Source organism: Argopecten irradians, chromosome 6, assembly GCF_041381155.1.
Source record: "Argopecten irradians isolate NY chromosome 6, Ai_NY, whole genome shotgun sequence".
Classification (NCBI taxonomy): domain Eukaryota; kingdom Metazoa; phylum Mollusca; class Bivalvia; order Pectinida; family Pectinidae; genus Argopecten; species Argopecten irradians.
This window is the reverse complement of record NC_091139.1, coordinates 37,464,029-37,480,142: the sequence shown is the minus strand read 5'-3', so window position 1 is coordinate 37,480,142 and position 16,114 is coordinate 37,464,029. Positions and strand designations below refer to the sequence as shown.

At 35.1% G+C, this 16,114-nt stretch overlaps 1 pseudogene; it reads left to right on the top strand.

Moving 5' to 3' along the window:
* The first annotated feature begins 3,779 nt into the window (after positions 1-3,779).
* Positions 3,780-15,704, top strand: LOC138325794 (uncharacterized; annotated as a pseudogene).
* The last annotated feature ends 410 nt before the right edge of the window (positions 15,705-16,114 follow it).

Genomic DNA, 16,114 nt, shown 5'->3' with positions numbered 1-16,114 from the left:
ACTATTCCACGGATGTCAGGGTAGTCATTACATTATGTATATGATTATACTATTCCACGGATGTCAGGGTAGTCATTACATTATGTATATGATTATACTATTCCACGGATGTCAGGGTAGTCATTACATATGTATATGATTATACTATTCACGGATTATAGTCATTACATTCCTATTCCACGGATGTCAGGGTAGTCATTACATTATGTATATGATTATACTATTCCACGGATGTCAGGGTAGTCATTACATTATGTATATGATTATACTATTCCACGGATGTCAGGGTAGTCATTACACTATGTATATGATTATACTATTCCACGGATGTCAGGGTAGTCATTACATATGTATATGATTATACTATTCCACGGATGTCAGGGTAGTCATTAACTATGATTTATACTATTCCACGGATGTCAGGGTAGTCATTACACTATGTATATGATTATACTATTCCACGGATGTCAGGGTAGTCATTACACTATGTATATGATTATACTATTCCACGGATGTCAGGGTAGTCATTACACTATGTATATGATTATACTATTCCACGGATGTCAGGTAGTCAGTCATTACATTCTGTCAGTAGTATTACATGTTATGATATACTATTCCACGGATGTCAGGGTAGTCATTACACTATGTATATGATTATACTATTCCACGGATGTCAGGGTAGTCATTACACTATGTATATGATTATACTATTCCACGGATGTCAGGGTAGTCATTACACTATGTATATGATTATACTATTCCACGGATGTCAGGGTAGTCATTACACTATGTATATATGATTATACTATTCCACGGATGTCAGGGTAGTCATTACACTATGTATATGATTATACTATTCCACGGATGTCAGGGTAGTCATTACACTATGTATATGATTATACTATTCCACGGATGTCAGGGTAGTCATTACACTATGTATATGATTATACTATTCCACGGATGTCAGGGTAGTCATTACACTGTATATGATTATACTATTCCACGGATGTCAGGGTAGTCATTACATTATTATATATTTATACTATTCCACGGATGTCAGGGTAGTCATTACACTATGTATATGATTATACTATTCCACGGATGTCAGGGTAGTCATTACACTATGTATATGATTATACTATTCCACGGATGTCAGGGTAGTCATTACACTATGTATATGATTATACTATTCCACGGATGTCAGGGTAGTCATTACACTATGTATATGATTATACTATTCCACGGATGTCAGGGTAGTCATTACACTGTGTATATGATTATACTATTCCACGGATGTCAGGGTAGTCATTACACTGTGTATATGATTATACTATTCCACGGATGTCAGGGTAGTCATTACACTGTGTATATGATTATACTATTCCACGGATGTCAGGGTAGTCATTACACTGTGTATATGAATTATACTATTCCACGGATGTCAGGGTAGTCATTACACTGTGTATATGATTATACTATTCCACGGATGTCAGGGTAGTCATTACACTATGTATATGATTATACTATTCCACGGATGTCAGGGTAGTCATTACACTATGTATATGATTATACTATTCCACGGATGTCAGGGTAGTCATTACACTATGTATATGATTATACTATTCCACGGATGTCAGGGTAGTCATTACACTATGTATATGATTATACTATTCCACGGATGTCAGGGTAGTCATTACACGTGTATATGATTATACTATTCCACGGATGTCAGGGTAGTCATTACATTATGTATATGATTATACTATTCCACGGATGTCAGGGTAGTCATTACACTATGTATATGATTATACTATTCCACGGATGTCAGGGTAGTCATTACACTTATGTATATGATTATACTATTCCACGGATGTCAGGGTAGTCATTACATTGTATATATATACTATTCCACGGATGTCAGGGTAGTCATACACTATGTATATGATATACTATTCCACGGATGTCAGGGTAGTCATTACACTGTGTATATGATTATACTATTCCACGGATGTCAGGGTAGTCATTACACTGTGTATATGATTATACTATTCCACGGATGTCAGGGTAGTCATTACACTGTGTATATGATTATACTATTCACGGATGTCAGGGTAGTCATTACACTATGTATATGATTATATATATTCCCCGGATGTCAGGTAGTCATTACATATATCCCACGGATGTCAGGGTAGTCATTACACTATGTATATGATTATACTATTCCACGGATGTCAGGGTAGTCATTACATTATGTATATGATTATACTATTCCACGGATGTCAGGGTAGTCATTACACTATGTATATGATGATTATACTATTCCACGGATGTCAGGGTAGTCATTACACTGTGTATGTTATACATGATTATACTATTCCACGGATGTCAGGGTAGTCATTACACTGTGTATATGATTATACTATTCCACGGATGTCAGTGTAGTCATTACATTATGTATATGATTATACTATTCCACGGATGTCAGGGTAGTCATTACACTTTGTATATATTTATAATATTCCACGGATGTCAGGGTAGTCATTACACTGTGTATATGATTATACTATTCCACGGATGTCAGGGTAGTCATTACACTGTGTATATGATTATACTATTCCACGGATGTCAGGTGTCATTACACTGTGTATTAGAATACTATCACGATGTCAGGGTAGTCATTACATGTGTATATGATTATACTATTCCACGGATGTCAGGGTAGTCATTACACTGTGTATATGATTATACTATTCACAGGATGTCAGAGTAGTCATTACAATGTGTATATGATTATACTATTCCACGGATGTCAGGGTAGTCATTACACTGTGTATATGATTATACTATTCCACGGATGTCAGGTAGTCATTACACTGTGTATATGATTATACTATTCCACGGATGTCAGGGTAGTCATTACAATGTGTATATGATTATACTATTCCACGGATGTCAGGGTAGTCATTACACTGTGTACATGATTATACTATTCCATGATGTCAGGGTAGTCATTACACTGTGTACATGATTATACTATTCCACGGATGTCAGGTAGTCATTACATTTAATGATTATACTATTCCACGGATGTCAGGGTAGTCATTACACTGTGTATATGATTATACTATTCCACGGATGTCAGGGTAGTCATTACATTATGTATATGATTATACTATTCCACGGATGTCAGGGTAGTCATTACATATGTACTATTCCACGGATGTCAGGGTAGTCATTACATATGTAATGATTATACTATTCCACGGATGTCAGGGTAGTCATTACATGTGTACATGATTATACTATTCCACGGATGTCAGGGTAGTCATTACATTGTGTACATGATTATACTATTCCACGGATGTCAGGGTAGTCATTACACTGTGTATATGATTATACTATTCCACGGATGTCAGTCAGGTATAGTCATTAGGGTGTCATTACTTATGTATATGATTATACTATTCCACGGATGTCAGGGTAGTCATTACACTGTGTAACATGATTATACTATTCCATGGATGTCAGGGTAGTCATTACATTATGTATATGATTATACTATTCCACGGATGTCAGGGTAGTCATTACACTGTGTATATGATTATACTATTCCACGGATCAGGGTAGTCATTGCATTATGTATATGTTATACTATTCCACGGATGTCAGGGTAGTCATTAATTATGTATATGATTATACTATTCCACGGATGTCAGGGTAGTCATTACACTGTGTATATATACTATTCCACGGACGTCAGGTAGTCATGCATTATGTATATGATTATACTATTGCACGGATGTCAGGGTAGTCATTACAATGTGTATATGATTATACTATTCCACGGATGTCAGGGTAGTCATTACATTATGTATATGATATACTATTCCACGGATGTCAGGGTAGTCATTAGACTGTGTATATGATTATACTATTCCACGGACGTCAGGGTAGTCATTAGACTGTGTATATGATTATACTATTCCACGGATGTCAGGGTAGTCATTACACTGTGTATATGATTATACTATTCCACGGATGTCAGGGTAGTCATTACACTATATATATGATTTATACTATTCCACGGATGTCAGGGTAGTCATTACATTATGTATATGATTATACTATTCCACGGATGTCAGGGTAGTCATTACATTATGTATATGTATTATACTATTCCACGGATGTCAGTGTAGTCATTACATTATGTATATGATTATACTATTCCACGGATGTCAGGGTAGTCATTAGACTGTGTGTATGATTATACTATTCCACGGATGTCAGGGTAGTCATTACATTATGTATATGATTATACTATTCCACGGATGTCAGGGTAGTCATTACACTGTGTATATGATTATACTATTCCACGGATGTCAGGGTAGTCATTACATTATGTATATGATTATACTATTCCACGGATGTCAGGGTAGTCATTACACTGTGTATATGATTATACTATTCCACGGATGTCAAGGTAGTCATTACACTTTGTATATATTTATACTATTCAACGGATGTCAGGGTAGTCATTACACTGTGTATATGGTTATAACTATTCCACGGATGTCAGGGTAGTCATTACACTGTGTATATGATTATAGTGTTCCACGTATGTCAGGGTAGTCATTAGACTGTGTATATGATTATACTATTCCACAGATGCCACGGCAGTCATTACACTGTGTATATGGTTATACTATTCCACAGATGCTTTGATTTCTCGGGGCGTGTATTTCACGGTTTCGTCAACAGAGCATATTTAAATATTTTTCTTGCAGTACATTAATTCTTAAATATATCACTTTTGCATAACAATACTGATATTCAAAATATAACGCTGGTGTTTTGATGTAGGGATACTTTCATTAGCAATGAAATTATCTTTGTAATTTAACAAGCCGTAATTTGATTTTTGAAAAATGGTATCGATTTCTTTCCACAAGGAATAACTAAAAGGTACATTCTTACTTATTCAAGTCTTTCAGTATAATATTACGATGAAGTGTTTTAAATGTAAGTTTTTATAGTTGCTTGAAAATATACTACTCATTGTTTAACTGTAGACAATCCTGTATACCGCACGTTGTCATCTAGTTTCCGGTCACATGATCATCAAACTATTGTGTCTAAGGTCGACTCATGTCCAGTTCAAGGTCGTTATATCTACTAAACCTTTTTTAAGTAGGACACCTCGTGAATAGCGAGAAAATGGTCGATTTTAACCCCCAGGGTGGAAAATATCACAGATTTTGATACCAAAACAGTCTGTTTTTAACGTCAGTTTTTTCATCAAATACAAATGCTTGAAACAGCAACTTGACGTCGCTCGATTAGTGATGACGTCGACAAAATTTCATGGTAACACGAATAATCGAATCAAAATTTACATTTATCCCCCGTGGTAATAACTGAATTTTCTTCAATGGTTACAGTTGTTTTTTATTATTTGTTTTTTAAAAGCCTGTGAGTACCCTGCGAGTTGAATACAATGTAGTCCCACTTCTGGTAGAAATAACATTCTTACATTTATATTACGATACTCACGTTGTTTGGAGTCAATCTTTAATAAAATCATTATACAAGTTCCATGTGATAATGCTTTTTACACGATAACATAAGTATATTTTTCTGACGTGCAATCTGTGTATGTTCTTTTGAACGTTGATCTCCTGTGATACGTCATGGTATGGCATGGCAAATACCACAGCTATTTTAGTTGTAAGTTCTGTATTATTCTGATGATATGTAGTGAAGCAACATAGAATCACAATTATGGATTTTCTGCTTAGAACGTTGAATAAAAATAAAAATGTTTTTATTTACTTTTTTTAATATTCGTATTCTGTTCATCACTAACCATAATTATCATTATGCTTGGGGCTTGTTTAACGCAAAACAACCTTAAATCGAAACGAATTAAGACGTTTCATATAACCGGGAAACTCCGGCTATCCTCCACCAACAAACCTGGGACGTCCTAGCATGGCCCTGGCTGTTATATATGGTAAAAATATATGGTAAATTATTACAAAAATACGGTATATTTACAATAAATTATTACAAAATATGAGGTTTTAATCGAACTAGTTTAATTGTTTATAACTGGTTTAATTATTTTCATAGTACATAGCCACTCATGTAAGATCCTCTGTATGTACAAAGTATAAGTTACGGATAAATAACTAAGTGTCATGAGGAAATGTTTGTGCTGGCATTTGCATATGAAAGCACAAACATGCGTACACCACCCACGCAGGCTTCTCAATGATGAGTGAAAAATGTGTAAGTAACAGTGTTTATGGATTTGCACAACTGTGTTGTCACTTTCTGTTCAAACCTCATCTATGCTGCAGATCGCTATGTGTGTGTACGGATGAAGGAAGCATTAGCAACTGATTAGTTTAGCTGGATTTTACAATGGTAAGTATAATGTTCTGACATACATTGGCATATTTGCATTACGTACGATATACGATAATTGAACGGGAATATACTTCCCTGTTTGAATGCCATAACATTATAAGGGACTCTTACCGGTAAACCAAATGACTTAATTATTGCTATATTTCCTATATCTCTTAGATAGTGTTTCTCAATAGCCGTAGGCATTTGTCAAAAATCAATGTTTTATGAATTCATTTATATATAAAAATATGTCACAATACCTAGCATGGTTTAATAAATTAGTAAATAGGGCGATTGTTGTTATCGTTGTTAGGCATTTAACATAATACATTCACTGGGCTATATATAGTAATATTCACTGGCAAGCAGACGGTATTGTATGTGTACTGCTGTCATCTGATTTCTCTTTGTATATAGCGTAACATGTCCAACTGATCTATTTTGGTGATTAGATCGCAGTTTTGTTTACTGGTAAGATAAAATACGGCACATGCACATAGAACAAACAGTATAGGATATAATGGGATCGATTCCCTATAGATACCATTTTAGCCCAGCTCTCACATTTGCTCATGTAGAGAAAAAATTCAGTATTGTTTATGTAAAATAACTATTCATCATGTACTATTTTGATTTTGTCATAATTCCATAAATTGTATGTAAAATTTACTATAAGTTTCCCTCATACCTGCAATACAACAGTGACGTCACTGCGTCAACAAAATTACTATTTTCAAGATGAATCTTAACGTTATTTTCGGAAACTATGTTGATGTTACTATAAAGAATACAAACACAACGGATTTGGGTTAAAAACTGTCATACAGTTGCGGTTTTCTTCTAACTTTTTTCTCCAAATGGCGGGATAACAAATCGTAACAATTTCAAAATTTTAGCAACACTTCTAGGAACGAGAGAACATATTTTTTTTATTTTTCATATGTGGACATCAAGGATAGGGATATTCTACCTTCGGAATCACAAAATTTTGAAAACTCATCGACAAGCCTCGGGCTTTACAACATTTTGTGACCCTTGGGTAGATATATAAAAGTGTCTTATAGTATTAATGTTCCATCATACTATATTCAGGAGGAATAAAATGCCCAGAGAAATCATATGTAAACCGGCTTAATACATGATCTATAAGTCGGGCGACTATGGAATCATTTGTTTCATTTACAAATATCATGTGCTAGAGCTGGAGGGTGTGGTGCAAAAATTAGAATTGAAACGTTATAGTTTTGAAATGATACAGCTTTGGAATGATACATATTCGATTTGTTGTGAGACCTATTGGAGGTTCATGTATTAAAACTTTTCTCAATGTAGCATACTTATCCTTATAATTCAATTTACTAAAGATAATATATCAAAAATTCCGAACTCACATTTGTTTATGAAATCATTACGCCGATATATCAGCCAATCAAAAGCGACGTTACAAACAACAACTCGATTTTTCCTTTATGGGCTGATAAAGTAATATTTTAAGCCAATGAAAATGCTTGTTACAATTAATTAAATTACAACCGATTAAAGATTACAATTGTAAATTTGTTAATATCCAAAATAGTTTGTAAAGTAATTTGAATGCATAGATGATAAATAAATCAAAGTAGACAAAAAAAATTAAGCTAATATATCTAGAAAAAACAAGAAATGAAAAAAGAAAAATAACTCTAAGAACAACAAACATCATTTTAGAACCTAGTGGGTGAAAGGATATTCAGGACGTTTAATTTTGATACCTTGACTTATCTTTTCGTATCCTCGGTAGGAGGTGGCGTCACACTCATGTGTGAAATCTGTTCAAAACTGTTGAAAGATGTTTGAACGTGTATTGGGACTACAGTTATAAATCGATAGTGCAACCAACTTGGGACAAAGGATTGTGTTGTTTTGTATGTGTGTTTGTGTACCATTTAAATAGAATAAGGCACGTCGCCAACTTATTTATTCAACTATTGAATTACATTATATTCTACCTTTATTTCAGGTCTAGCGCCTCTAGAAAAAACGATTTAAAATGCCGTCAAAAAGTGATTTTGAAGAATTGCTCCGAAATATAAGTAAAGAATTAACAGAAAGTAAGTAGCTCTCTTAATACAGTATTACAAAATACCGCAGCTGCAAACCTATTTACTGTAAACGTGCATACTTTAGCGGTTATCTTATTTTAGTTGTTTTGCGCCAATCGTATTTTCGGTATACCTTTTATATAACTATTACAGCGATTGTGCGAATTCATCACTACGCTAACCTGTTCCAGATCACGTTTTCTCTAAAATTTGATAGCGCCAAAATAATTAATTACAATACCCCAAAAAGCATTGCTGGCTTGCTGTAGACTGTCTCTAAATCTCATTAGCTTTACCTGTTATGAATATCACATTTACGCAATTGATGTGCTCTTTTACACGCAGAAAAACGTGATGAACTGAAATTTCTTGGAAGAAGCTTTTTTGACAACCTTGAGCAGACGGAGGGTTTAGAGAGATGTGCTACAGGCAAGGACGTGCTGGATTTCTTCGTTAGGAAAGAAATCATCAGCAAACACAACGTTTCGAAATTACAGTCTAGTTTTGAAAATATTGGTGGCTGTAATAGAATTCGAGAAATGCTGAATCTATATAGAGAAAAAATGAAAAATATTCATTCAGGTAGGTGTCAATTAATTGATTAAATACATGTAATAACAATCAAGCCGTTTGTTGAGAATTATGGAACAAAACAAGTATTATGTATGCTTTCCTGCGATCAATATTGATGAAATATATATTTTTTGCATTCTATTTTTATGTAGGTAAATAAAATTCATGTTTAATAGGTCGACTAAGGTCGACATTTACACACAACCTTAGCAGATTGAAAAGTTCATGTCAATGAATAAGTATACATTTATATCGCTGGTATCGTAGGTGACGGACCTAACGCTTATATCTCCGAAACGTCTGGTTATATTATCACAGTTTTAAGTTTAGATCTCTTTACCTTATGCGTGGATGTTTGTTTATATTCGCATTGTATTTCATGATGATGTTTTTTTTTTTTATTTCAGCGCATGAGGATATATATACGTTATATTTTGGTATCAATGTTCTCTTCTTCTCGAAGGCCAATTGTTTTCTGTTTGTTTCAGCCAAGGAGAGATCCATGTGGCAAGAACTAGTTCCCAATTTTGTTGTGACACTGACATGCAAGAAAGTGAAAGAACGTGTAGAGAAAGAACATCTGGCGATACTCAGGGGTATGTTAAATTGGCTTACCAGATATGATATTTATATATCTTATCATACCTTACTCTGGGATATAAAAAGGTAACAAATATGTAAGTAAAATTGTTTTCCAGTCGTCTTTAACTTATCCTTATACATTACACTATTTCTTGCAGGACCACCCGCTGCAGGAAAATGTTTTGTATGTGTGTTTGTGTCAAAGTACCATTTAAATAGAATAAGGCACGTCGCCAACTTATTTATTCAACTATTGAATTACATTATATTCTACCTTTATTTCAGGTTAGCGCCTCTAGAAAAAACGATTTAAAATGCCGTCAAAAAGTGATTTTGAAGAATTGCTCCGAAATAAGTAAAGAATTAACAGAAAGTAAGTAGCTCTCTTAATACAGTATTACAAAATACCGCAGCTGCAAACCTATTTACTGTAAACGTGCATACTTTAGCGGTTATCTTATTTTAGTTGTTTTGCGCCAATCGTATTTTCGGTATACCTTTTATATAACTATTACAGCGATTGTGCGAATTCATCACTGCGCTAACCTGTTCCAGATCACGTTTTCTCTAAAATTTGATAGCGCCAAAATAATTAATTACAATACCCCAAAAAGCATTGCTGGCTTGCTGTAGACTGTCTCTAAATCTCATTAGCTTTACCTGTTATGAATATCACATTTACGCAATTGATGTGCTCTTTTACACGCAGAAAAACGTGATGAACTGAAATTTCTTGGAAGAAGCTTTTTTGACAACCTTGAGCAGACGGAGGGTTTAGAGAGATGTGCTACAGGCATGGAGGTGCTGGATTTCTTCGTTAGGAAAGAAATCATCAGCAAACACAACGTTTCGAAATTACAGTCTAGTTTTGAAAATATTGGTGGCTGTAATAGAATTCGAGAAATGCTGAATCTATATAGAGAAAAAATGAAAAATATTCATTCAGGTAGGTGTCAATTAATTGATTAAATACATGTAATAACAATCAAGCCGTTTGTTGAGAATTATGGAACAAAACAAGTATTATGTATGCTTTCCTGCGATCAATATTGATGAAATATATATTTTTTGCATTCTATTTTTATGTAGGTAAATAAAATTCATGTTTAATAGGTCGACTAAGGTCGACATTTACACACAACCTTAGCAGATTGAAAAGTTCATGTCAATGAATAAGTATACATTTATATCGCTGGTATCGTAGGTGACGGACCTAACGCTTATATCTCCGAAACGTCTGGTTATATTATCACAGTTTAAGTTTAGATCTCTTTACCTTATGCGTGGATGTTTGTTTATATTCGCATTGTATTTCATGATGATGTTTTTTTTTTTATTTCAGCGCATGAGGATATATATACGTTATATTTTGGTATCAATGTTCTCTTCTTCTCGAAGGCCAATTGTTTTCTGTTTGTTTCAGCCAAGGAGAGATCCATGTGGCAAGAACTAGTTCCCAATTTTGTTGTGACACTGACATGCAAGAAAGTGAAAGAACGTGTAGAGAAAGAACATCTGGCGATACTCAGGGGTATGTTAAATTGGCTTACCAGATATGATATTTATATATCTTATCATACCTTACTCTGATAAAATAGTCAACAAATATGTAAGTAAAATTGTTTTCCAGTCGTCTTTAACTTATCCTTATACATTACACTATTTCTTGCAGGACCACCCGCTGCAGGAAAATCCCAAACATGTTGTTGGTATGCAAGCGACTTTCGACAACACGCTAAACATATAGCATACAAGCTTCTGTGTAAAAGTAAAGACGACCTATTAACGAGCTTTAGAGGTTTTTTGGAATTTTCGAAGATGAAATTTGAACAAGAGAACGAAGGAAAAAGTGAATATGTCATACACATGGCGGAAGTTGCTATATCTTTAATAAAAACTGGCGAAAAGGATGGCAAAGTATATCTGCTCATCTTTGACGATGTTACTGAAGAGACATGCGGGGTAGTGGAACAAATCATTCACTCATTTCATCAAATTCACAAAGCAAGAAATCTCAGAATGTTATGCTCTACTAACTACTCTAAGTTTTACGAACAGTGTACTCAAAATGAAAATGTTTTTGAGGATGTTGAGGGAGTTGAGGAATCAGAGGTTTTAAAGTTTTTCAAGGAACCAATCAAACAGAAAAATTCCGAAAAAGACATTCAGGCCTTGGCAGAAACAATGGGATATCTACCCTACGGATTGGTTCTTGCGAACTCGTATATGTACACGACTGACATGTCGGTAAAGATGTACATAGACAAACTCACGGACAAAGAGTTTCTTAAACAAGTAGAGAAAGTTATGAGAGGTACCTCACAAGAATATGCCAAAGGGCTAGTATCTGCCCAGATGCTCACAATCGAAAGAGTGGGAGAGACATCGTCGGTACATATGAAGATGCTATTATAGATGCAGTTCATACCTTTCCTGCACCACCACGAAATCCCAATGCACTTCTGAAAAAGCTACTTCCAGACAGCATGGACGACAGAGATAAAGACACTGTCGTTTTCGAGCTGATAGCGAACATTCGAAAGTATTGTATAAGCGGTGAAATTCAATTTGAGCACCAGACGCAAGCCATTTCCATACACGCTGTGACAGCATTGGTATTAGATTTGAGATTATCCAGAGAAGAGAAAGAGTCGACCATCAGGGACTTGCTCTGTTTCTTTTGCAAAAATATCAGCATTGATTGCCGGCTTCATCTAACTCTGCTCAGCAACTTAGAACTGCAGCCTCACGCTACCAAAGTTGTTCTGTGTGCTACTAAATTGAAATTAGAAAAAGAGAAAGCGAAAGCATGCATGTTTCTAATGTGTACTCTTCATGCCGCCATTGGGGTAACTTTTCGAGTGAGTGGAGTGGAAAGCTTGCTAGCAGACGAACATTTAAACGAAGCAAAGAAACTTGGGTTTCAGCTTATCAAAACTGATTCAGAGACTCTTATGATAACGGCAGAAGAAATGGAAGCATTAGACGGGATGGAATACATTGAGGATAACAGAAATAGGCGGAGACGTGCAGATAGCATTTTCCAAGATTTTCTTGGCATCTATTCGAGCCAAAACAAATATACTGGAAGTGATGAAAAGGACAGCGAGATGGAGAAGCATCGACAAAACGCAAAAATGAAAGATTTGCAAGCTAAAAAGATGTTCCAAGATCTAGTGAATGTAGCGAAAGACTTCCCTGAAGACTTGATACCAGACATCGTTATACACACAGAACGAACTGTTCATGATTTAGATCATTTGGAAAAAGTTGCTGAGTTTTCTGGAGACAAGAAACATGTTGATGAACGTAAAAGAGGCCGACTCAGCAATGAATTCTACAGAAAACTGCTTGACAAAAAACAAGCGATGCCTCGAGATAAGCTAGGGGAAGTAACTGTTGTGGAAATGATGGCAACAGTACTGTACAACAGTGGCAGAGCCCATTACTACCAAAGCAAATCACATCACCAGTTAACACTTGTTTGCTGGAATGAACTTCGTCTGGCATACCTGCTCGGTAAATTATTGCGGGAGCGATATCCAGAATTCCCATCCGTGCAGAGTCTGATCACGAGACGAAATGGTATCTTGTACCATTGTTTGGTCAGTAGGAAACATGTCAATGAATCAGGAAAAGAGAAAGATGATATCCTACACAAGATCATTTCCAAATACGAAGAAATGCTGAACGAAAAAGACTCGCATTACTATGAGTACGGCATCATTAAAGTTAGCGAACACCAACGTCTGCATCACGACGCAATGTGTTTGAAGCTTCTCCTCAAGTGTTACATTACCAGAATAGCGAACGCAGATGATGACGAGAACAAAAGTCGTCACTTTCAGGATGGTAAGAAACATGCCATCAAGCTGGAAAAACTTCTAGGTGACAGACACATGTGTCGGTGGCTTGCCCTTCCAGGATTCCATGTCCAAGTAGCAAGGTTTTTCCTCAATTATGAATCGGAAAAGGCTGAGGAGCACTTTAGACTTGCCGTGAAGATGGAGAAAGAGTATAATTTGCAAAGATTATCTCATTTTGCTCTGCAGGGTCAATTTGGACTGATCGACTGCCTCATACGTCGTGGTACGGAAACTTCTCTCGCAGAGGCTGCCGACATATGCGAGATGCTGGTGAGGTCTCTGCACGAATCCAATTTCAGAAGAATTTACCATAAAGCAGTGGATTCCTCAAATGAAGTCAAAAGGCAGATCGTCAAAAAGCGGCGTGTGGTACGTGACGTCGAGGTAATGGAAACTGAATGACCTGCCTTGGAGAAGAAAAGCTTGGTTTAAAACATCTACACTTTAATAACTTAACATCTGAGCCTGGTAGTTCAAAAGGGGATTGGTTTAATCACCTGGTTAGTGAAATTTTCACTTTCTTATTCGTTATAAATTCTGTGATTATATCTTCTTTGAAATGAGCAAGTAGATAACGAATGAAAAACTGTGTTATTTCAGAAAATTTTGTCGAATTTCTTTGACAAAGACGTATTTGATCTGGATTCTTCTCAATTTATCTCAACACCAAACAAGACATCTACTGATGTTATAATGAGCGAATCAGTGTCCCACTGATCTACTAAGGATGACTCACACCTACCTCTGTACTCTTTACAAATAGGGGCCATTTTAAAATGCACAGACTGTCATCCAATCACAATGCGTGTTACATAGATACTTCACCTGTAACATGTAGCGACACTACTGCTGTAGCACAATAGTGTATTCTTATGATAGAACAGTAGTAATAAGTTCGTTTCTTTTTAATCGACGGAAGAGATTCAAAAAAACAAAATACGTTAGATGATTATCGTTCAAGACTCTGTTCTTAAATATTATTTTCACCAATCCGATTAAAAGTATATCTTGGTTTTTACACCTCCTCTCTGTTACATCAACTTTAATCAGATTACATTTTCACCAATATATCAACATGCCTTGAATACTTCTTAGCAACATCCATCGCCCTCCTCTAATGGTATACAAACATATCAGGATTTACTGCTACTACACATCCAGATACGTGCACACTTTCAAAACGTCTAGTAGATATGAAGATAAAGGTATGAACGAACTACTCAACCCAGAAGGATGCCAGCACAAAGGAAATATATATGTACATGATAAATTAGCTGGACGTAAACATGGTCATATATTGATTGTGTTCATCGCATCAAGTGAGTTAATATTGTTTTTAAATTAAATTATAAAAATATTGTTTTAATGTCTTAATGAAGTAGATATCCGTTTGAACTAATGTATTTTCTATTGAATTTAACATTGTTATGGTAACACTGCTATCCAGTTATTTACAGTTTAATCGTTTATTAGTGTATGTTAGCAAAACTTTCTTTTAATGTACATTGATTTGATCACATGTATTTCCGATATATTTAAGGGCAAGTTTGAAGTAAGACATTGCAATTACTGCATATGCATTGATATGATTTCTGAAAAAAATCAGCTCATAACGGCTGTCATCAATGAGAGAAATTTGATGAGGTCTATGTATGGTTTATAATATAATAAGTTTTATTTCACAAGATATTGATATAGACTTACAGCTATTCGTGTGTGTCCCATGCCTAAACGTATATATACTGTCAGTTGTCAGTGTCATTCGATAGCTGGCCAGGTCTGTACATAATAGTCTGGGTTATAGGTATAAGTTTCTCGTTGTTGTGTAATGGTATGTGGTGCCTGAACATCTTATATGTAATGCTAATTGTGAAACTGGTCAGTATTAATTGGTTCAGCGTGTTACTTATGTTATACAGTAGCTATCCATGTATCAGATGTTTCAGGTGTTGGGTATCATGGCCAAATACTGATCCCCATGCTCTTGTTGTTATGTAATTGTATACGAATACATTAACCATTATATATACGGGGAGACAGTTAGACTGGAGCACACACCTTGTGTGTGGTCCTATTTTGGACCACATAACCATGACTGTATCTATATTGTTAACTATTGTTATAGTGAAATGTATATGAAGTACAACGGAAATAAAATGTCGACAGAAATTGGAGTCCAGTCATCATTCCATCTCAACAACCACATGTAACTGATGGACTATACAATTAACTAAACAATACAACTTTACAAAACACCTTCAAATATTCATTTTATTATAGGTTTTATGTATTTGACGTTGACTTTAGTTTCGATATATTGGCTGAAAACAAATTCTTGTAATTAATATGCAGTTGAATTGTAAAAAAAAAAAGACTAATATCAAAATAGTATATTTATGTAATTTATAGGGAACAACCAACTACGTGAAAAAATGACCTTCGAAATGGCCCTTGAGTATACAAGTTGAGCCAAGGATAGAATTTTAACCTGGCCGCTGACTGGCTGGCTAATTATGAATTTCTAAAGTAAAACTGTTTTCTGACAGGTAATTATTTCTAGATAACCATGATATGGATTTGGACATTCAAATTGAG